Genomic DNA, 21454 nt, shown 5'->3' on the forward strand with positions numbered 1-21454 from the left:
TCTCATCTCACTCCAGGCTACCTACCCTTACTCGCCTTGGGAGGCAGAAACATCGCTATGTGTCTTCCCAAGCTGTTTGTTGCCTTGCTGTGCACATGGCCAGACACCGTCCCCCCCTCCTCGCGGTAAGGCGGGGCCGTATCTTGGAGTTCTTGTCAATGGAATATGAGTGCAAGTGAGATGCATCACCTCTGGTCTTGGCCCCCAGAGCTTTTTCTTTTTGCCGTTGACTGCATGCAGAGGCTATAATGGACCACTCCAAGGAGACCTCGGAGGATGGCAGGGAGCTTGGGTTTTGAGCAACCGAGCAAAAGACCTCCAACCAAACACCCGACTGGTTCTGAGGAGAAAAAGGGATACACTAATATTGTCTGAAATCACTGAGATTTGGGCTTGGGTGCTCTAATGGCCCGACTCATCGCCTGTTCTCTGTTCCTGGAATATGTTAAGGTACTTTGTGCTTCTCCGAGGCTGTGTCCTCTGCTTGCAATGCTTTTCCTGACCATTCCTCACATGCTTGCGTCTTTAGCCACTAGGTCTAAAACTCACCACCAGCTCTTAGCCTTCATCTGTGTTCTTGTCTTATTTTTTTTTTTTATAGAACTTTTTACAACTTGTGTGTTGTTTTTCTTAACTTTGGTTTTCATTGTGCTCCCCACTAGAAGAATGTGAGCCTCCAAGGGCATGAATCAAGTCTGTCTCACCCCCCAGCATATATCCCGTGCCGAACAAAGTGTCTGACAAAAAGTAGGCAGTTAACAACTATTAGCTGATGGATTGAATGAATGAATGAATGAACCAATTATGTGTGATTCAGCTCAGTTCATTTCGAATATTTCCGGGGCACCAACTTTGTGCAAGGCACTTTATACACATATAATGCGTTCTCTGCTCAATTCTCATTAAAGTCCTAGTGGGGAGGTAAGATCATGATCCCCACTTTACGTAAAGACATCAAGAGGCATTGGTAGCAACCATAACCCAGGTCCTTCACAATGGCATTCTCCAGCCACCATCTTATCTCTGAAAGGTAGGTCCTATGGTCTCCGTTTTACAAAAGGAAAAACTCATGCTCAGACAGACTGAGTCACTTTCCCAAGGTCATGCAGCTAATGAGGTCATGCAGCTGGGATTTAAACCCAGGTCCAGGGGGAGGGAATGGAAGAGAATGGGGACACGCCTCTCTTACAGTGCTATTCTTCCTGACAGCCTCATTAGAAATCCCCAAAGAATATCTGGAACATGGGTGGAAATGAAGACTGGATTTCTCCAAAGTCCCATGAGCTCGGTTTGCAACGGGATTTCGTTTTAAATGCAGGACCCTCTCTCTCCCATGGCGCCTGGGATGAGGGGGCGCCATTTTGTATCCTGGGAATACAGCTCCTGTGACCTTCTGTGAGCCAGGCTGGCCTGGCCACCACCGATAAGCTGGAGGCATGAGTGCCCAGGTTCATCTGGGGAGAGCAGCCGGAGCTGTTGATAGGCAGAGAAAATCTGTGATTAATTATGGCAGATGAAAGTATGAAGTAATGAATCCTTCTTGAGGGCTGGGCAAGCTGAGGAGCCTCGCTCTCTGGATGCATGTGGAGACTGCACAGCCCCTTCTGAAACCAGCAGTAAACTTTAATGGCTGCAAGTTCTGTGACTTGGCGGGCTGCGGATTGGATGGCGCATAGAACTCATGAATTCTCTGGGGTGGGAGCTAATTAGGGTGCAATTTTTCAATTATGGAACATCGAGCGAGCCTCTCCCCAGACCCCCCCACCATCCCTCGATGGATACACTCCATTTGTCTGTTTTCCTTTATTTCTTAATCATTTGATGATATGACAGCAATTATTTGTCATTTGGAAGAGAAAATCGTCACGGAGCTATTGTTTCCCTCCTGAAGCCCCAGCTCTTCTGTGGAGATGGTTACATTTGATAAATGGTCTGCGTTCCCGCCGCTCCTCCCCCAACCCCCACCCGGGGTTGGTGTGGCAACAGGAAAACATTAGCCTGTGACGCGCCTGCTCTGATTGAAACGCCATTTGTAGAAAGGCATGGAAAAGAGCAGGATCCGGTTGAAAAGAGCCGCAGCCCGGAGCTCTAGGCCCACCCACGTCACCTAGGTTGAGGCTGTGGGACATTTGCTTTGGGAAATTTGGTCACTTCTCTGAGCTAATAAGCCCAGCGTCAGGATCAGGAATGCAAAACAGAAATGGAGCAAAGAAGAAAAAAAAAAAAAAAGGCAAAGAAAAAAAGCAGCACTCCGCCAGAAATGGGAACACTTAAATGACTTTGTTTAAATGTCATGGTACTCTCAAAACCCTGTTCTCATATGTATGCAAGTTAATTAAATGGAAAAATGTCAAATTAGTTGCTTAAAATATTAATGGCAGGAATTATCCCAGATTCTAGAGCAGGCAGTGCAGAGGAAATGAACCTTTTAGGGCTTAACCCTTTTTTGGGTCACCCTTCTCGCACAAAATAGATCTTTCTTTTAACCATGGGAATCTCCGTGACTGCCAAAGAGTTCTGTGGGTTTCAGGATCCAAGCTTTCGGTGGGGGCGGGGGGGGGGGGGGGGAGAGGGTTGCCCTGCAAGTCCGCCTGGAGTACAGAACTCACTAATGGCATTTATTCCTGTAGCACTGGTTTTCTTCATGGGGGATTTGAGGTTTCCGGGAAGGCCCAATGATCCTGAACATGTCCCAATGGTCTGTTCTGGGGCCTGGGTAACTTGCCATTTTTTCTTTTGGTTTTTGAAGGGTATTTTGGTTTACAGAACCCAGTAAAATGCAAAATAGGAAAGGCTTGCACAAAGAGGGGCACCCCCGTTGGTACTGAATACCAATGGGGTCTAATGGCTGCGCTGACCAAAATGGTGGGAAGAGGGAGAGCCACAGACTCAAGGGCTTTGAATCCAGCAGGGAGAAGCCACAGGGCCCCGGATCTGGTCTCATGGTAGCCTGTGGGGAAACTTAAGCCTCAAGAAAACAAGAAACGTTCCAAATGCCACACAGCTATTGAGTGCTGATAAGGCTCATCTATTCATGCACACAGTTTCTGCCCACCTCCCCCAGGGACTTCCATATATTAGGGGACAGCAGGGCAAATAGATACAGGCCCGTGCAGGCCACATGCCTAACACCGTAGGAGGAAGGGCAGAGGATGGACGACAGGGACACGGTTATCAGGGAGACCTTGCCTCTATCAGCCAAAGAGCATTTACCACTGACCATGGCAGCCAGCTCTCCATTCTGGCAAAGGCAGGCAGGGAAGGAAGGCAAGGCCTGTCTGTTGAGAAATTACGGCTGGTCACCGCCTCGACATGCTCAGGAGCATCTTGTGGAATTCGATCGGTTCAAGCCTGACAGATGTTATCCCTCCTAAAAAGTTTAGGAAAGCAGGAGACCCTCTTGGCAAGGGGAAGTGGCCGAAATGAGTCCGCAGGAATTTGTAATCCTACAGTGGCCAGTGGGGTTTCGGTTTAATTGCAAATTAGCAGTAGAGATACCCAATAATAGAGGTAGGGCCCAGTTTCCAAAAGGGGTATCCTCAGAAGGAAGGAGATATTCTGAGTTGCCCTGTGAGAAAAAAATTCCAAAAAACGTAGGGAACCCCTATATATCTGTATTTTTATTTTTTTTTTAATGTTTATTTACTTTTGAGAGAGAGAGAGAGAGAACGCACGCACTTGAGCGGAGGAGGGACAGAGAGAGAGGGAGACACAGAATCCGAAGCAGGTTCCAGCCTCTGAGCTGTCGGCACAGAGCCAGATGCGGGGCTCAAACTCATGAGCCATGAGATCATGACCTGAGTTGAAGTCGGACGCTTCACTGACTGAGTCACCCAGGTGCCCCAAGAACCCCTACATATGTTTATCCTCTTTTGTATCATCCAGTGTAGCAAGTTGTATCATGGACCCCAAATACATTTCCATCTTAATCTCCAGAACCTATAAATGCTGCCTTATATGGCAACAAGGACTTTGCAGATGTGATTGAATTAAGCATATTGAGGTGGGAAGATTATTCTGGATAATTCACATGGGCCCAATGTCATCGCTAGGGTCCCTATGAGAAGGAGGCAGGAAGGTCAAAGTGAGGAGTAAGAGATATCATGATTGGAGTGAGGCACTTTGAAGACAGAGAGAGGAGCCCTGAACCAATGAATACAGATGGCCACTGGAAGCTGCAGAAGACAAGGCAACAGGTTCTCCCCTGGAGTTTCCAGAAGGAACCGGCCCTGTCAATACCTTGACTTCACCCCAGTGAGACCAGATTTTGGAACTGTAAGGGAATGAATGCACGCCGCTCTAAGCCACTCAGTTTGTGGTAGTTTGGTACGGCCTCAGTGAGACACTAATACAGTCAGTTACCGCTGAGTAACAAACCGGCTCGATGCTACTTTGTCATTCTTTGGCGGGAAGGGGTTGGGGGGAGCCGCTCGGTCTCAGATGACAGGTTGGTGTTCAGGCTCTTCACCAGCTGTGTTCTGGGAGAAGGGCTGTGCTCTTTTTGTGGCAATGACAAAAATGGGAGAGAAAATGAGCAGACGCTTGCCATGTCTGTTACCGATTCAGCTCTGAGACACCCCACTTCTGCTCATTTTCCATTGGTCAAAGAAGTCACGTGGCCAAACAACACCAGTGAGGACCCTAGAACTGTACACAGCCCGGTTTAGTGGGAAGAACTGCAAAATGACACAGCAAAGGGCAGGGATATACGATTCTAACACTGGGGAGGGGTAGGAAACAGTTGGGTCCTGCCACACTTTCCTTGAAGATTCATAATGCGCGTTGACATGTGGAGAGCTCCGAGAGGTCCTGCATAAATAAGTCTGTGTAACTCTGTTCACATGATGTTCTCCAAGCCTCTCGGCATGCAGAGCCCTCCTATTAGCCTACAGGGTTAGTATTTTGAGGCATGCTCCTGAAGGTGGTTCGTCTTGAGAAGTTCAAGGGAGGAGAAGACTGCGGGCTTGCCTGGGCCTTGAAGAGTGGATTCAAGCAGTTGATGAGGCTTTTCCCACGGGGGGAGCAAAACTGAAAATTGTTCGTGTGAGCTAATGTCCCTATCCTCAAGGGACTCTTCCTCATGAGAATCTGATCAAATACTCCGTTCCCTCATGGACAAGAAGAGCCCAGGATGAGATCCTTGTCTAAAAGAGCAAACACCGCTGTCTGGGAGTCCGGTCTTCATTAACCCAAGGACCTGTTGGAAATTCCTCAAAAGGCAGACCCTCACCTCTCACCCAAGAGCTGGGGTGCCTCCTGCTGACCGGGCTTCCTGCGAACAAGCACGGACTTGGGAAGTGTTGCTGGATGGGAAACAGAGGTGGGTAAAACAGGTTTCCCACCAAAGTTGCTCATCAGGCCTGCTACTAGAAGTGTCCCTGGACTGGAGACCTGAACTCTTTCCCCCTTCCTGTGTGGACCCAGACTAGGAACAGGCAGAGGAACAGGAAGCAAGTTTCCCAACGTGGGAGCTGTCAACTCCAACTTATGCAGGTGGACATGACTCCATGAGGCCCCCGGAGCAAAGCCGTGAGCCTCTGACGTGTGGGCCTCCACTGCTCTGAGAAACAGGGTTGAGGACACGCTGTCCCTGTGCCCTGCCTGCTTCCCTCCACTGTGAGTCACCACAGCACTGCCCAGGGAGGGCTGGCCACTCTGTGGGATGGTGACTTATTTGACACACTTAATTAGCCTATTTCCATGTAACATGTTTTAACGGAGGCCATTACAGCCTAATAAAAGGAAACAATAGCGCCATAAATCCCAGGATCAATAGAAGGGAAAGCAGTGAGGCTGAGAGTGGCTTCCTCTGAAAGATCCAGAGGGGTTTCAAGAATGCAATTCCCCTTGAAACTGAAGGATGAGGGGAAAGAATGTTTGCCGGCTCGCTCGCTCGCTCCCTCTCTTATGCATTCAGCAAATATTTAGAGGGTACAGACTATGGGCCAATCTCTCCCGTAAACTCCTAGGACGTAGACAAAAGGCAAGGTCTAGTGGAGGAGAAAGATGCACAATTCAGTGTGGCCAATCCAATGAACAAGAGCTGGAGGGAGAGACTTCCTGGAGGAAGAGTATTTGAATAGGTTTTGAAGGATAAGCAGGAGTTTTCTGGGCGGAGAAGGGAGTGGGGGAGGACGATGGTAGGGGCAGGAGGAGCACATGGAGAGCGCAGAGGCAGGAAAGGAGCACGGTAAGTTTGGGGAACAGAGTATGAGACAAGCAGAGAGCAGAGACACAGAGACATGGGAGAGGGTGTGGCCGGAGAGGTATGTTGAGGCACCGTGGGAGAGAACCCTCTCTGCCAAGCTAGAGTTTGGATTCTTTTGAGATCCAGTGGAGTTGAAAGAGATCGGAGGGCGCAGTTACCGGAGACAAGTGCTGCAGAGAAAACTCCTTGTCTCGGTTCATTCCGTATCCCGGGCCTGGCACCCTGTAGCTTTGCAGTCTCCCAGGCAAACTTGGTAGGGACACCACAGCCACTTTTGCTTTGTGCCCGAGCAAGACGTATACCCCAGCACAGACATGAGCTCACAGCTTTGGGGGCAGGACTGGAGGGATCGAGGAAGACAGCAGAGGAGCAACCTACCTCTTTAGTTGGAAGGAAGGGGCTGGATCAAGAGAAGCCTGCAAAGGTGTTTGGAGGGACACATGAGACATTCACACTCCAGGAGGCTCCAGGAGACACTGTCAGCTCTTGTTGAGACAACGTGCCAGCGCAGGATACACGTTTTTGGCTGATTAGCCATGTGGCGAAAGCGTCGTATAGCGAGGTCACGGCCACCAGCTTAGTCTGCTTTCCCGAAATCTCACGAGTCCATGGGTTGTACTCAAGAGGAGAGCTGGATTCTTAGCTTATCTTTGCCATCAGCCATGATTTCACTGTGGACTGCCCGCTCTGTCTGAAGTTCAGCTTCTCTTATGGTAAATGAATTTTCCTCAATAGTTCTCTCCTTCACCAAAGCATCCAATCAAGTCCGGTTGATTTTACCACTCAATATGGCATCCTTCCCTCTAGTTGAAGCCACCATCAGATGTCACTTGAGGACTGTTGGAATCCCTGACCTGGACTTCTGACTTCCAGTCTTGCTATGCAGGGTGTTCATCAAGTCTGTGAAAAGATGGAGGTATTTAGGCTGTGTGAGCCACATATGTCTATGCTCTTCTTTGGTGGAAACAACCCAATGTCCACCAACTAATGAATGGAGAAACAAATGTGGTATGTCCATTCAATGGAATATTACTTAGCCACGAAAACATTATACTAAGCGAAAGACGCCAGACACAAAGGGCCATATGTTATAGGTTCCATTTATAGGAAATATCCAGAATAGGCAAATTTATAGAGACAGAAAGTAGGGCTGAGGTGAGATGGGGAAATGGGGCGGGTGATAGCTAAAGGATATAGGGTTTCTTTTTGAAGAGATGAAAGTATTCTGACATTGACCGAGTAAAGGTTGCAACTGCATTGCATTGACCGAGTAAAGGACTCTGAGTATGCTAAAAGCCATTAAGTTGTATATTATAAATAAGTGAATTATATGGTATGCACCTCATTTCTCAGTAAAGTCGTAGTAAAAAAAAAATATCTGTAGCTCACAGGCCATATGAAAATAAGCTGCGGACCACATTTGGCTCATGGACTATTGTTTGCTGATCCAGAGGCTCTATGTTCCTGCCAAATGAATGGCCTAAAATGCAGATCTGGTTTTGTCACTCCCCTGCCAGGAAATCTTCGATGGCTCCCCATTACCCATAGGATAAAGAACTAATTCTTTGGCTCTCATACATGCCCTTCCACACTCTGTCTCCCGCTAGTCTTTCTAGTTTCATGCCTTTCCATCCCTCTCCATGCTACAGCTGCACGGATGAATATTCGTATCCATTGACACTCCTCCTTGGATTTGGTTTCTGTCGTACCCTCTGCCTTCGGTATTTTGGAAAGTTCTTACTTATCTCTCAAACTTTCACTCAGGTATCCCTTTCCTTTATGGAACCTTCTGTAGCCTCCCCAGGAAAGGGGATCGCTGCTACCTTATGTGTTGTCTTGAATTATATTTATTTGATTAAAGATAGGCTTGCCTTCATAAGACTGTGAGCTCCTTGGCGGCAGCAAAACAGGAACCCTGTCTTTTCTTCTTGGCCCAACCAGCGCTCAGCACAAGCCCCTGGCATGCAATCAACATTTAGTAACTGCTTTCTTGAAATGAATTGAAGCCCAGTGAGAAGCTGACTAGCTAAATGGCATCAGAGGAATTCAGCAAAATCTCACTGCAGAAAAGGCTCTTGGAGGATATCTAGTGACCTAAGGCCCTCATTTTCTGGGATAAAACTTGCCTGGCTATGATAGAACTTGCCCGGAATCATCCAGCAATTAGAGGCTGAGACATATCTAGAGTCTGAGTCTCCGCCCCCCACCCCGGGGCTCCTGTGTGCACACCTCCGTGTCTTTCTGCAGTCCCTTCCAACGTTAACACTCTGGCAATCAGGGCAGTTTGCCACAGCCAGGCTTTATAGCCATCTCCTTGGCTCAGCTAAGCCAAACATCCCCATGGCCACCAGCCCACTTCTCTCTCCCTCCCACTCCGGGCACTCTTGAGCTCCCTAGAAGGGGTCAACTACCTCAGGAGTGGCCAGAAGAGTGGGCCAGAAGCTCCGGGCAGTGCTGGCTGTAGGAACGGAGAGTACAGCCCACCCTCTGATGCGGCTGGAGCTGGAGGTTGGACCCCGGCTCAGATTCGGATCCCACAGTTTGATTTATTGCATTGGGTACTTGTTCCACACATGTTTTTCCTATGCCTGGGAACACCCCAGGCTGACTGTGGTTTTCTCTTTCTTTTATTGTGTGTGTGTGTGTGTGTGTGTGTGTGTGTGTGTGTGTGTCTGAGAGTGACAGACAGAGACAGAGAGAGACGCACAGAAACAGAGACAGAGAAAGAGAGGTATTTCTGAGTCAGATACAGGATCAAGGTCCTTGGAGACTGCTAAAGAATTAAAGAAGATTCTGGATTTTACTAAGGCTTATTCCTCTCCTGCAGGCACGTGTATAGCCAGCTACAACCTCTGTAGCCTGCACGGCGCCTACTATGTGCCAGGCACCTGGTCCTGTTGAGCCTCATGCCAACTCCATGCCATAGGAGGGATTGCCCTTGTGTTCAGGACAAGGGAACCATGGCTGGGAGGGCCAGGCCATGCTCACGGCCCTGGTTAGCAACGGTGGAGCCTAGACCCAGAGTCGAGCCTTTGTTTCTGCCACCTGAGCCCTTGAACCTTCTCCTCTATAGGAAGGGCCTCCTCTGGCCAGACACCAAGCTTTCACCATGACAGACATGTACCCACCCCACCCCCCCCTTCTTAGAGCTTCATTGGTATTTATATGATGCCACTGCCACCAGCCTTGTGGACAGCTTTACTAAAACTGATCAAACTCCAAGCTATTGTGGGGGTCCACCTCTATGTTTCGTATCGATGCTCTGACTTATTAAGGCGCTGATCAGCCATTCCAATGTCTCCCATTAGCAGAGGAAGAAATCAAGGACTGGGGAGGTCAAGCGACATGCCCAGGGCCAGCTAGCTAGTTGATGACTGAGCCGCGATGCGGGGGTCCTTGTCTCTTGTGTCTCAGCTCAAGGTCTTTGTGTCCTGCTGTGTCGCTTTCATGCTACAAGCTCTCTCTTTCCACGGAAGTGTTTTGGACCCCATCTCGTCATTTCTACTTTAGCTGTGCATAGTACCCCTCCTCATATCCTTGCGATGCTCTCTTGTCTCCAAGGGTGGAAATAGCACAACAGCTGAGGAGCCAGGAAACGCAGGCTCTGTCCACGGTTTCCGTGGTGCTGGCTTCTTTGAGTCCTTGAGTCTAAGGCGCCCCCCGCCCGGACAAAAGCCCATATACTGAAAAGGCCTTCCCCGTTTTAGAGGTGAGACATGGAGGCCAGAAAGGATGGAAACGACTAACCCAAGAGCACACAGAGATGACAGTCAGTCTAAGACTGGAAATTGTTGCCCCCTGCTGCCAGGTGTAGCTGCGGCTTTGAGGAGCCATTTGTCTTTTCTGGTGGGTCCTCATGAGCAGAGAAGCAGATGCCAGCTTTTTTGAGGAAGTATGTCCTGATGCTCAGTGTTGCTTGAGTTGTGAGAAGATTCTCTGAGAGGTAGTGAGCTCCCTGTGGCCGGAGATGGCCAAGTAGAGGCTGCATAAGCCCCCGCCCAAGGGAGTGTGGAGCAGACCGAAGAGGGCTCTGTGACTTTGGGCTCAGTGCCTAACCCAAAGGGCCCATGACCCCAGGATCCAAGACTCCTGCCTTTCCTTCTGGGAGAGTGGGGGAGCAGGAAGGGGTGGGGTAGTAGCTTCAAAGACAGAAAAAGCCTTCTACCTAAAGAGGTCCCACTGTTGGTCGTCAACCAAAGGTTTTGTGGGACGTTCGCTGAAAAGTAAGTCTGAGCCTTGTAATTTAACCTTCGCTCCCGAGGGGGTGTCTAACTAGATGAAAGGGTACAGCACTTAGAGGAGGTTACAGAACCTCCTGGGGGGGTGGGGAGGGGGGGATGGGGGCGGAAAGGAGCCCAGGAAATGGGCGGGGATTGTCCCAGACACTCAGCTGGATTTGATGGGGCAGATGAAAGTGCAGGAAATGGCCCGGCATTCAATTCTGGGCAGCAGCCTGGACATCTTCACGGACCAGGGGCCAAGGGCCTCGGCATCCAGGGAGCCTTGAAAGCCGGCGTCCAGGGACGCCTCTTCCAGTAGGTGAAGCAGATCTGGAAGTTACATCTTCGAAGTTTCTTCCTCCGCTTGGGGCCAGCCCAGACCGAATGTGGTTTCCTGTCTTTGGGGGTGAGGCTGTGTGCGTGCGTGTTCGCTACCTGCCTTTTGCTGGCCGCAGGGTTTGTGTCCATCCCAGGAGCCCAGGACTCTCAGACCTCAGCCCGACGTGCTGAGATGTTCTGGGACCCAGCCAGATACCCGTGTACCTGGGTAGACCGCAGTGAGTGCTAATGGGGTGCGGCCCACAGACGGGTGAAAGTGGGGTGGGCTATTGCCCCTGGAAAATCAAATAATAGAAACCATAGAAAATAAAACCATGCAAGCCATAGAATTCTCATGTTAATTTTGCCTCCCCTAGATTTGCTGGAATCTTTGCTGCCTCATGTTACCTCCATGTTCGAATCTGGCGTAAGTCTGGGTCTGATTCGACACCAAATCAGCTAGTTAAAAATCTCCTTTGTCTCTAGGTCTTTCGGACAGCACCCTCGCTTCCAGACCGTGTGCCCCCATAAAGGTTCAAGAGTCACCGAGAGTCCCTGCTCAGAGAGACTTGGGGTCTAGATGTGGTTCTCCCCCAGCCCAGCTCTGCCAAGCTCACCTCACCTCGCCAAGCCTCCATTTGCCGGTTCTGTTTGGAGAACAGCAACGCCTGGCCCCATCTTACCTCACAGGGCAATCAAGCCTCCGGGGGGGGGGGGGGGTGGGGGTTGGAAAAGTTGTGAAATGCCAGGTCAGTCCCTTCCAGCGGATTCTCACCTGCGAGAATTTCGCAGTGACTTCTCCGGACTCCGCACACGTGTTGTGCTAGGCCCTGGGACCTAGCCATAGCAGGACCTACCCGCTGCCCCCACGAGCTCAGAGCCCGGCCTTGTTTCTAGAAGCGGACTCCCAGTCTGTGTGGTTTTGTGCCTAGGGAGCACAGAGTCTGTGTGCCTGTGATGTTTTGGCGATGGGAATTCTTACCATGCTTGCCTCCCTCCTCGAAATGTTCTCCCCCTTTCCCCGCCCCACATGCTCTCTCTGCAGGAATGTAGAGCGGGGGTGGGGGGGGGGGTTGTATGCCCTCTTGTCCCTGTGGCAGTTGAGGCCAGTGAGGCTCAGAGTGAATGACTCGGCAAGACCCCATAGCAAGATGGCGGCTGATGGGAGACCAGGTCTCCTACTTTTTTTTTTTTTTTTTTTAAATAGCTTATCAAGATTTACTATACCTTTGCTTTCAACGCATGGGACATCGAGTGTAGAGAGTTCATACTGAACAAATGATATTCATGAGGCCAAAAGAGGAAACGACATGGAAGAATTTGCATTGTTTCGCCTACATTGTTCGAAATACAAATATGCAGATTTTGACGCCGGAAAAAAAAAATCTGAGTTGTGTTTATCAGGGACTTAAACTGAACCTAAGACTTTTTCACCCCTCCATTAGAAAGAACACACAACAACAACAACAACAACAACAACAACAAATCCCAGAAAAAGAAATAGGCTAAAAGTTCTTTGGCTGCCGAGGCAGTCAGGACTCTTGCCTTGTGCCAAAAGAGGTGACATCTGGCCGGAGATGAAATGGCCGTGTTTCACTTTGTGCAGGTTCCCGGCTTGCTGACTTGTGATACTATAAAAAGGTGGCTGGGAAGGGACCAGACTGTGGGGACCTGGGAATGTATGTCACAGGAGCATCAGATGTACGCATCGCTTTCCCGGCGGCGAGTTGCAAAGCAAAGAGACCGGGGAAGCTCAGGGTTGGAGTGGCCGGGCAGAGCCTGTGTCACTAAGGGCCAGGAAGGAGGGGTGACCCAGCACCGGAATTTCACCACCACCCCTGGGGCTCAGGATTAGTAAAGGGAGGACCTCTTAGGGAGGACCCTTCCCAGCTCCTGTGGACTGAGCCTGGAGGAGTCAGTGCCTTGGAGATACCTCCATGTCGTCTGAGGCCCGTGTAGACAAGGGAAGGATCAATGTGCCCGGACTAGCCTTTCTGCCCTTCATCAAGGGAAGATGTGGTCTTTGTTCCAGACTTTTCCAAGACTGTCTCCTTGAGTTTTTCCCACGGAGGTCACCCATTGGACACCTGTGGGCTTTATGTGGGCTGGAGACGGCTTTTATTTGCCGGGATTGTCTTTCAGGAGCTGTAATTGCTGCCAGCATTGAAACACTGGGCGTTTTCACGTAAAAAAAAAAAAAAAAAATCTGGCCTTTCTTGAGAACCTGGGAAATCTGGCCACGCGGGGCCGAGTCCCCACGTGACCACCATCGCTAGAGCTGGTTCAGTCCCCGCCACCCTTTGGCCCCAATCCTGTTTGCCTTGGTCCCCACCCAGCCACTCGCTCAGTTTCATTACCTTCCTGGCCCCGGGGCACGTGCATTGGTGACCCATGCCCGAGTCCGTCTTCGTTTTCTAGACAAGGATGCCAAAGACCTGGTGTAAGAGGCGTGGAAATTGATGCTCTGAGGGTACCTCCCCTAGCTTAATATTTGTTGTCCCCGTCCCCCCCCCCATCCCCTTCCCTGGGGATATCCCCACTCTTTTCAAGCAGCTCCAGGCTCTGCTGGCTAAAAACAGCTGGGCCAACAGGAGGCTCAGAGACGTCGGCCCTCGCCCCACGCCCACCGTGGAATGTGCCCCAACCCCCCAAGAGCCATCGCAATTTCCAGATTAAAGATTCCAGGCAGGCTGGGGCATATTTCCCACCCAGTGTCTGGGGCTTATTTTCTCCTTCAAGTCATTACAAGTTCGAAGTCTCTAGCAACCCAGGGTCTTGAAGGCGTAGCTGCCTTTCCTGACAGCCCGGGCTGTTCAGACACCAGGTTTTCTCTGTTCCTTTTCCATATGCCCCGCTCTAGCCTTTGGTCTGGGTGCAGCTTGTCAACATTAAATAAGCACTTCTTGTGGTTCACTCATAACAATTCTTTAGATCTTGGAAGCCAGGCTGTGGAGCTCTGCATATGTATAGATCTCATTTTCGCACAACAGTCTGCTTAGCAGATGGGGACCCAGACCAGCCTCCAACATTTAGCTGAGAGTTAAGATGTGGGAAACTAGGTGGCTTTTAACCAGCCCGGACTGCTGTCAGTGTTCAACCTTAGAGAATTTTCACAGGGAAAAGAAAAAAAAAAAAAAACAACAAAACCCAACAACAACAACAACAACAACACACACACAGGCACACACACGCGCGCACACACACAAAACCAACAAAACCACAGTTTTCCTTGCTCCCCCAAACCAGATGGCAGATGGTATGGAACCAATAAAACACAGACTCGAACGTTTGTTTATTTAACTTTGAATGTAATATGGCTTTGTGGTCTCGCAAGGAAACACCAACCTTCCAACCAAAGAGATGACGGGTTAGTCGAACTTCAGAGCGGCACTTGGAGGTGCTCCTGAGGAGGCCATAGAGAGGGGCCAGGGGCAATTAATGGCCAGACCCCAAGCCCCGTGGCCTGTTTGCCTCTCTGGGTAAAGACGTAGGAGGTCCTCACGCACGCTGACTGACGCTTGGTTTCTGTTGCTGGTCTTTTGTCAAGGTTCAGTCCAAGAGGCAGCCTGCCACATGAGGAATGTTTCTGCGTCATTTCCAAAACAGCTGTGGAAGATGTCGCTCCGGGCCACCAGTGCGAAAGACCATGAGAAAACGGCCCGAGCCCTTGAGGAAAGGCGCTCTTTCATGGTGCATTGGGGTTTGTGATGTCAGAGCACAAGAGTTGTGTGGTTCACTTTTTGCTTTGGCTTTCCAGAGACCTCGGGCGAAATTATACGCTCAGTTGAAATAACTATCGCCATTAATTAAGATTCTTTGGGTTACAAGTGGCAGAAACCCAGCCCAGACACCTTCAAATAAAAAGATAATTTATCAGGTTAAGTAAGTGCAGATGGCTTCAGAGATGGCTGGGTTCAAGGGCTTCATGTTACCAGGGCTCCCTTGTAGATAGGCTTTTCTACAAGGCAGTCCCATACCTTAAACTGCCCGCAAAATCACATCCTACAAGGTTAGCAACGCCAGCAGAAAGAATCTTTTCCACCAGCCCTGTTGGCAAATCCTGCTTGGCAGATATGCTCGTTTTTGAACTAATAGAGGGGCCAGAGACTTGGGGGTACTCTGACTGGTTAAATCTGGGCCATGGTGACCCTCCCTGTAGATGGGAAGGGGGCCCAACTTAGCACCACCCTAAGCACATGGAATATATTCCCTATTGGAAATATGGGGTGAGGGAAACTAGGCCAGTAGACGTCTACTTTAGCCTGGGATTCTGGCATAGCTTTCTGTTCTCTCCACTAATTCATTCTCTCTCTCTCTCTCTCTCTCTCTCTCTCTCTCTCTTTTGAAATGAGGTTAGTAAATATGCATCTTTCATGGTAAGCAATCCTAAAATTATGGAAAGTGGAAGTAACTTATTCTGCACGAGTGAACAGTGAAAGATTGAACATACTCTAAAATATAGAGTTCTTTGGTAAAACGGAACCATCGTTGGTTCAGAATGCCAAAGCCAAGGGAGGTGGAGAGTTCATAGCATGGGTTGTGGATGAGCTCACAGAGGCCCCGGGGCTGGGGGTGGGGGCGTGGGGCTGCCTTGTTCGAAGTCTGGTTGCAAATCAACCGCAGAGCCTGGAACTCGGAACCGGATTTCAGATCCAGGGCTCTCCCCGTTCCATGTCCGACTATGGTTTCTCATCTTCCTATGTTGCTCTCCCAAGGCCTGACCCATGTTCCTTTTTCAGACCCTTGTTCTGGAATCTTCTATGAAATGGGTGGCAAAAGTTTCTTGCCAAGGTAAGAACTTACAACTGATAGGAGTAACACTTAACAGAACTCTCCCCTGCACTATTTGGGTCTTCAATACCCAAAAGAATGCATGCTTTAGGAATTATTTCTGCATCAGTTTGTTAACTGCCAAGTAACAAGTTATTACAAATGGAGCAACTTAAAACAACACACCCATTTATCACCTCACAGCCTCCATTGATCCGGACACCAGGTGTGGCTCAGCTGGGTCCTCTGCACAAGAGCTCACAAAACTGCAACCAAGGTCTAGGCTGGGTTGCAGTCTCATCAGGAGGCTCAACTGGGGAAAGATGCACTTCCAGGCTCGCTCGGGTTGTGGCCAAAGTCATTCCCTTGTGTCTGTATGACCAAGGTCCCTGGCTTTTTGCTGCCTGTGAGCTGGAGGCCTAGGACCCTTAGATCCTAGAAGCCAGCCCCCCAGTTTCTGGCCACATGGACTTTCTCGACACGGCTGATACCTTCATCAGGCCAGTGAGGAGAAATGCTCACTCGGGTCTGGAGTTTTATATAAAGCTCCATAATCATGTGGTTGAAAGCCCATCATCCTGGCCCTATAACATAACCTAATCATGGAAGTGCTGTCCTTTGCCATAGACTGTTGGGCAGAAGCAAGTCACAGATTCTTCCAGGGTGGGAATTATTCGGGTGACCTTGGGGTCTTCCTCCACGAGCCCTCACACCTTGGTGAATCACCCTGCGTGTACCCACGTCTATGTAACTGGGAGCACCTGCCCCATGCCAGGCAGTACCCTGGTCTCTGCAGACTGCCAAGTGGATATGTCGGACCCATGAGCAGATAGTGGCCCTATGGCAAGGCAACATGCCAAAGGCTGCATATTTGAAGGGTCTGGGGTCACAGAGGATAGGGTCTCTCCTTGGGCTGGGAGAGCAGGGCAGAGGGCCAGAGAGGGCTTCCCAAAGGGGCTGACGCTGGCACAGCCTTGACGGTTTAGTAGGACATCAAGGAAGAACAGAAAGGATAGCAGAGGAGGCCAAGATGTGGAGGCAAAAAGGCAAGGGGGATCTGGGGAACCACAAGTGATCCGGTGTGACCGATACAAGTGCACTGGGGAGATGGGGGTGGGGCCAAGTCACCAGGGACTTAGACACCAAGATTAGAAGTGTCTTCCTTCTGTGGTCCGTCGAGGGCTGCCATGCGGCTATAGTTGGGGTATTGGGGGCAATGGCACGATCAGGTTGGGGCTGCAGAGAAAGAGGTCTGCTAGCAGGAGGCTGAGCAGGGAAAGTCACTGTGGGTACTAAGGAGGGGCCTCCTCCCCCCCACTCCCCGACATAAACCCCAGGGAAGGCAAACCTTCTTAGAGCCGTTTCAGGCAGCCAAGTTGTCAGAATGATGAGTACTGCAGCCCCGCAGCTGAACCAAAGAAGAAAAAAGTCCCAACAAGCCCCATTTCACTGCCCTTGACCTTGCAGTAGAGCTCTAAGTGCAAAATCTGTCATCTATTAATCTGTTAGAAGTTGACAAAAGGGACTTTGATCAGAGGTTGTTTTTTCCCCCCTTCTTAAGTTTCCTGATGACACATAATAGCCCATTTCAGCCGGAGGGCCGGAAGCGCGGCCCTCATTCTGTTCACTTCAACCCCAGTGGCCTCCCGCCCCGTGGCTCTCTCCCCGCCCCGATATTAATTGGCCTGTAAGTGGTTACATGTGTTCCTTTTTATGTGTCAGTTGGAGTCTGTTATTTGAACTTCACAGCTATTTGGGAACACAGAAGTGATGCTCTGGGACCAAGTGGGGGAATGGAACAGTCCAGAATATGTTGCACTGGCTCCCACCTCCTGATTCTTTCCTTCCTCTATCCCCGGAGGTCTTAATGCCTCCCACTGCCACCCCCACCCCCACCCCCTCCCCATCGCCCCTCTGAGTTAGGCACCCCCCCAACACTGCAGCCCAGCTCTTGGAACCATGAAGTTCACAGCCAAGAAAAGCCTCGGGGAGTCCCAAACTGTAGCTTCTGGTTTTAAAGAAATGAAAAGCCCCAGAGAGGGGGAAGGGTTTTTAATGAAAATAACATTTGCTGAGGGGCTATCATGTACGTATTTCTTACATGTGTTCTCTTGTTTCATCCTTAAAATAACTCCATGCGTTCGGAACCACATTGCCACTTTCAGATGGGGGAATTGGAGACTCAGACTCTAAGCAAGAAGGCTCTAGGGCCAGATTGCCAAGATTAGGTCCTGCCTCTAACTCTTACCAGCTGTGTGATCTTGGGCGACTTGTCTAGCTTCTCTGTGTCGCAGATTGCTCGTCAATAATGGATCTACTAATAGCACCTACTTCAAAGGGCTGTTGGGAGAATTAAATTGATTGAGGGTTTTCAGGGGCTTAGGGCAGGGCCTGGGGTACAGAAAGCACTTAATATGGGTCAGCTGATGCTGCTCTGCAAGGCAGTGTGGCCCAGTGGTGCAGAACACTGCTTCCGGAGGGAGAAGCCCTGGGTTTGAATTTCAGCTACCCCAGTTTGCAGCGTGAGCGTGGGTGACTCACTTATTCACTCAATTTTCCCATCTACATAATGGGGATATTCCCGATGGTTGGCGTGGGGGGGGGGGGGGAGTCCCTCAATGAAATGCTTAGTTCCCCACATAATTACCTTGGAATGAATTTCACTGACTGATAAACACCATTCAACCTCACAGAGATTTTCACCTGATATTTGGTGACTCATTTTATTTTTGAGAATTTTACGTTTTTAAAAGTAATCTCAGCGCCCAACATGAAGCTTGAACCCATGACCCTGAGATAAAGACTGGTGTGCTCTACGGACCGAGCCAGCCAGGCACCCCTAGTGATCCATGAATGTGAATGGACTTCAAAAAATTATGTGTCGTATCATCAGCGAGTAGAGAAGACTTTTGCATTTAAAAAAACAATGGAAAAAGCAAAGGGGGGAATCAAACCAAGAATAAACTAGGGTTCTTGAAAAGTAACATTAACAGACCAAAAAACATGTTAAATAACACAACATTTGGAACATGAGGAGAACTCTCAGAAAGTAAAACCAAGAGATAACCAGATTGAAGAGAGGAAAGATAAGAAAATTGGAGGGTATATCTAGGATATCCAGCATCCAAATAGTCAGAGTTCCAAAGAGAGGAAAACGGAGAAAACACAGGGGAGGCAATATTTAAGGAAATAACACAAAAATAAAAATTCTCGGAACTGAAATCATGAGTTTCCTTGACTGAATTCACCACATGCTCAACACAGCCAATGATGAAAAGACCCACATCAAGGCAAATTATTGTGAAATTTCATAATACCATGGATAAAGGGAAGATATTGAAAGCTTCCAGAAAGGAAAAAATGAAAAACAAAAACAAAAACAAGACGTGTAAGGGATCAGGTTATAGGATGGCACTGGATTTCTCAACACTCAGTTCTGGAAGCTGATTTACACCCTAGAATTCTATACCCAGCCAAACTATTAACCAAGTGTGGGCTTTCCAGCAGCAACACTGAAAACTAGAAGCCAAAGAAGCAATGTTTTCAACATTCTGACCAAAATACTGATTTGCAATGTAGAGTTTATGTCCAGCCAAATCACAATCTATCAGAGGCTCTAAGGGCGTTTTTAAAACACAGATTTCTTCCACATTTGCTTTCCATCTTTCCCGTCTCAGGATGCTACAACAGGGAGTGTTCTGCTAAAAGGAGGGAGTCAACCAGGGAAGAGGCAGACCCGGATCCACAAAGAAGATAATCCTGTGGTGGAAAAAGAGAAGGGATCCCCAAGAGCGTGGATGGCAGTCGTGGCCTGGATACCTCGCTCCCTCTCATCCTGCCGTCAAGGCCCCACCTTACGGTGGCTGGCACTGTGGCTCCCCTGACAGCTGACTGACTCTCCATCAAGCCCCATCTGCTTCCTGAGCCTCCCCACCGCAGCTCCTGAGCCCGCTTCCTCCCAGACCCCTCACCGGGCAATGGAAACTTCTGGAGCCGTCTGGTGCTGCCTTCTGCCATCCAGGCGTGAACGCCCCGCCCCGGTCACCTCTTCTTTCAAACAGGATAATAATCACGGCGCTGAAGTCACAAGGTCACGGTGAGGACGGAGCGAGTGGATGTTTCCGAAGCAAGAAGCACGTAGAACGGCACCTGACGCGGGGTGACGCAACACTGGCGTCTGTTAAGTGAAATACGTTACGGAACGACGTGAAGGTCAACCTGTAGTAGATTGGAAACACATCAGTTTAAACTTCAGCCGCGGCTGAGGTGAATTCGTCCTCCCCTCGTGGTCACGTACACCTGAACGCTCCCAAACTGGAGGCTTTTGCACTCACGATGCCAGTACAAGTCTGACCACATCGCTTCCTGCTGATCGCGACTGAGCGACGCCTCACCCGAAGGGAGGAAGAAGCTGGAGTCTTGTCCTCAGCCCACGAGCCTGGCTCGGCTGTCCTCTGTAGAGTCACCTGGACTCAGCCCTCCCTTGCCAACCATCCTCCCGCTGCCTCAGCCAGCAACTCGTGAGCTGTGCTCCCTCCCGCCTCCAGACCTTCAACCATGCTGTTCCCTCTGCCTGGACTGCTCTTCCCCATACCTCCCCTTTCTCCTTTAGCTGCTTCCTACTTAACCCCTTGGATCTTAACCGGGTCATCCTTTCTGCTGAGAAGCCTTCCCGGGACCCAAAGGCGGTTAGATATCCCAGGGTACGTTCTCCTGGTGCCTGGGGTATGTTTAATTCTTCTTCTTCTTTTTTTTTTAATTTATTGTTGAGAGAGAGAGAGAGAGAGAGAGAGAGCGAGCGCAAGTGGGGGAGGGGCAGAGAGAGAGAGGGAGAGAAAGAGAATCCCGAGCAGGCTCCGCACTGTCAGCGCGGAGCCAGAGGCGGGGCTCGATCCCACCAACTGTGAGATCATGACCTGAGCCCAGATCAAGAGTCAGATGCTTAACCGTCGGAACCACCCAGGCCCAGAAGTCCTTCATTCATTCAACGTATACTTCCCGAGCGCCTCCACTGACTAACATGCCATCCTCGAAGATACGGCAACGACCCACATAAACAGAAGCCCCCACCCTCGGTGAGGTGAGTGTGCTATTTGACGTCTTTGCCTTAATGACCCTCAGCTCCAGTACGTGGCGGGAAACAGGCTTTGGTAACTATTTGCGGAGAAATGAACCACGGGAACATTGCTGCCCTCTCTGGGAGTAGAGCTGGGGCTGGGGGACCTTCCCCGTCCTATTAAACTTGAAAAGAGCTGCTAGTAGCACCGGCAGGAAGCAGGGGTGCTGACAGGCAGTTTAGAGCAGTTTAGTGGCAAGTTAAGAGAACAGAAGCCCCACCCAGGCAGAAGGGCGCTGTGGTTTCTTTGGCGAATGTGCCTCCCCCCTGCTCCCCCTCTTCACCTCCTGTTCCTCTGGCCATGCTTGTAACCAGGCCAGCCTTCCAGATTAACTGGGGCTGGAGGGGGGGGGGGGCGGGGGAGGGGCCTTCACGAGTGGGTAACCCTGTGACTAATCCAGAGAAACAGCTCTGGCCCAGCGGTTCACCCCAGGCTTGTTTGTGTCTAATTTCCCCGGGGCAAATCAGCCCCTTATAATTTCACTCTGAGGTTTAGGGTTTCCCCTAGAGCTCGCGGGGAGTCAGGCCAGGATGTTTTGCGTAAGTGTGGGAAGTCTTGGAGTCGGAAGTGAGAGATGGGGGTCGAGGTGAAGGTGACACAGGGTGGGGGGGGAGCACCCTCCCCCTCCCTCCGAAGGACCTTGGCCCCGACCCCCACGCGCTGGGTTGTTCCTTTCCAGGCCTTGTTGCAGAAGAGTCTAACAGTGACACCTAAGGAGAGAGAGGATTCAGCCTTTTTCCCCTGGCGCAGGGGGAAGGTGGGGAGAGGAGTTAAGAATTAGGAAGCAGGAAGCTCTGAACGGGTGAGAAGCAGGGGGGCTG

At 50.2% G+C, this 21454-nt stretch overlaps 2 long non-coding RNA genes across 8 annotated transcripts in view; one reads left to right on the forward strand and one right to left on the reverse strand.

Annotated features, from left to right (window-relative positions):
• Window positions 1-21454, forward strand: part of LOC112856180 (uncharacterized) — a 59632-nt gene that overhangs the window by 12242 nt on the left and 25936 nt on the right. For 3 of the 7 annotated variants that reach the window (XR_015252769.1, XR_015252773.1, XR_003223076.2), the window contains one exon: window positions 14294-14628. The exons of 2 other annotated variants lie outside the window; for them this stretch is intronic. This is a non-coding gene — a long non-coding RNA (uncharacterized LOC112856180). Of the gene's footprint in view, window positions 1-665; window positions 926-14293; window positions 14629-21454 lie in introns of those variants that run through there. 2 more of the 7 variants (XR_015252771.1, XR_015252774.1) reach the window with 1 other exon arrangement.
• On the reverse strand, window positions 14020-20104 carry LOC147580305 (uncharacterized). Its single transcript, XR_015252775.1, has 2 exons — window positions 19488-20104; window positions 14020-14597 (listed from the first exon to the last, which is right to left on the reverse strand). It is a non-coding gene; the product is annotated as an uncharacterized LOC147580305 (long non-coding RNA).

Source organism: Puma concolor, chromosome B3 (assembly GCF_028749965.1).
Source record: "Puma concolor isolate L17-30 chromosome B3, mPumCon1.1.hap2, whole genome shotgun sequence".
Taxonomy (NCBI): Eukaryota; Metazoa; Chordata; class Mammalia; order Carnivora; family Felidae; genus Puma; species Puma concolor.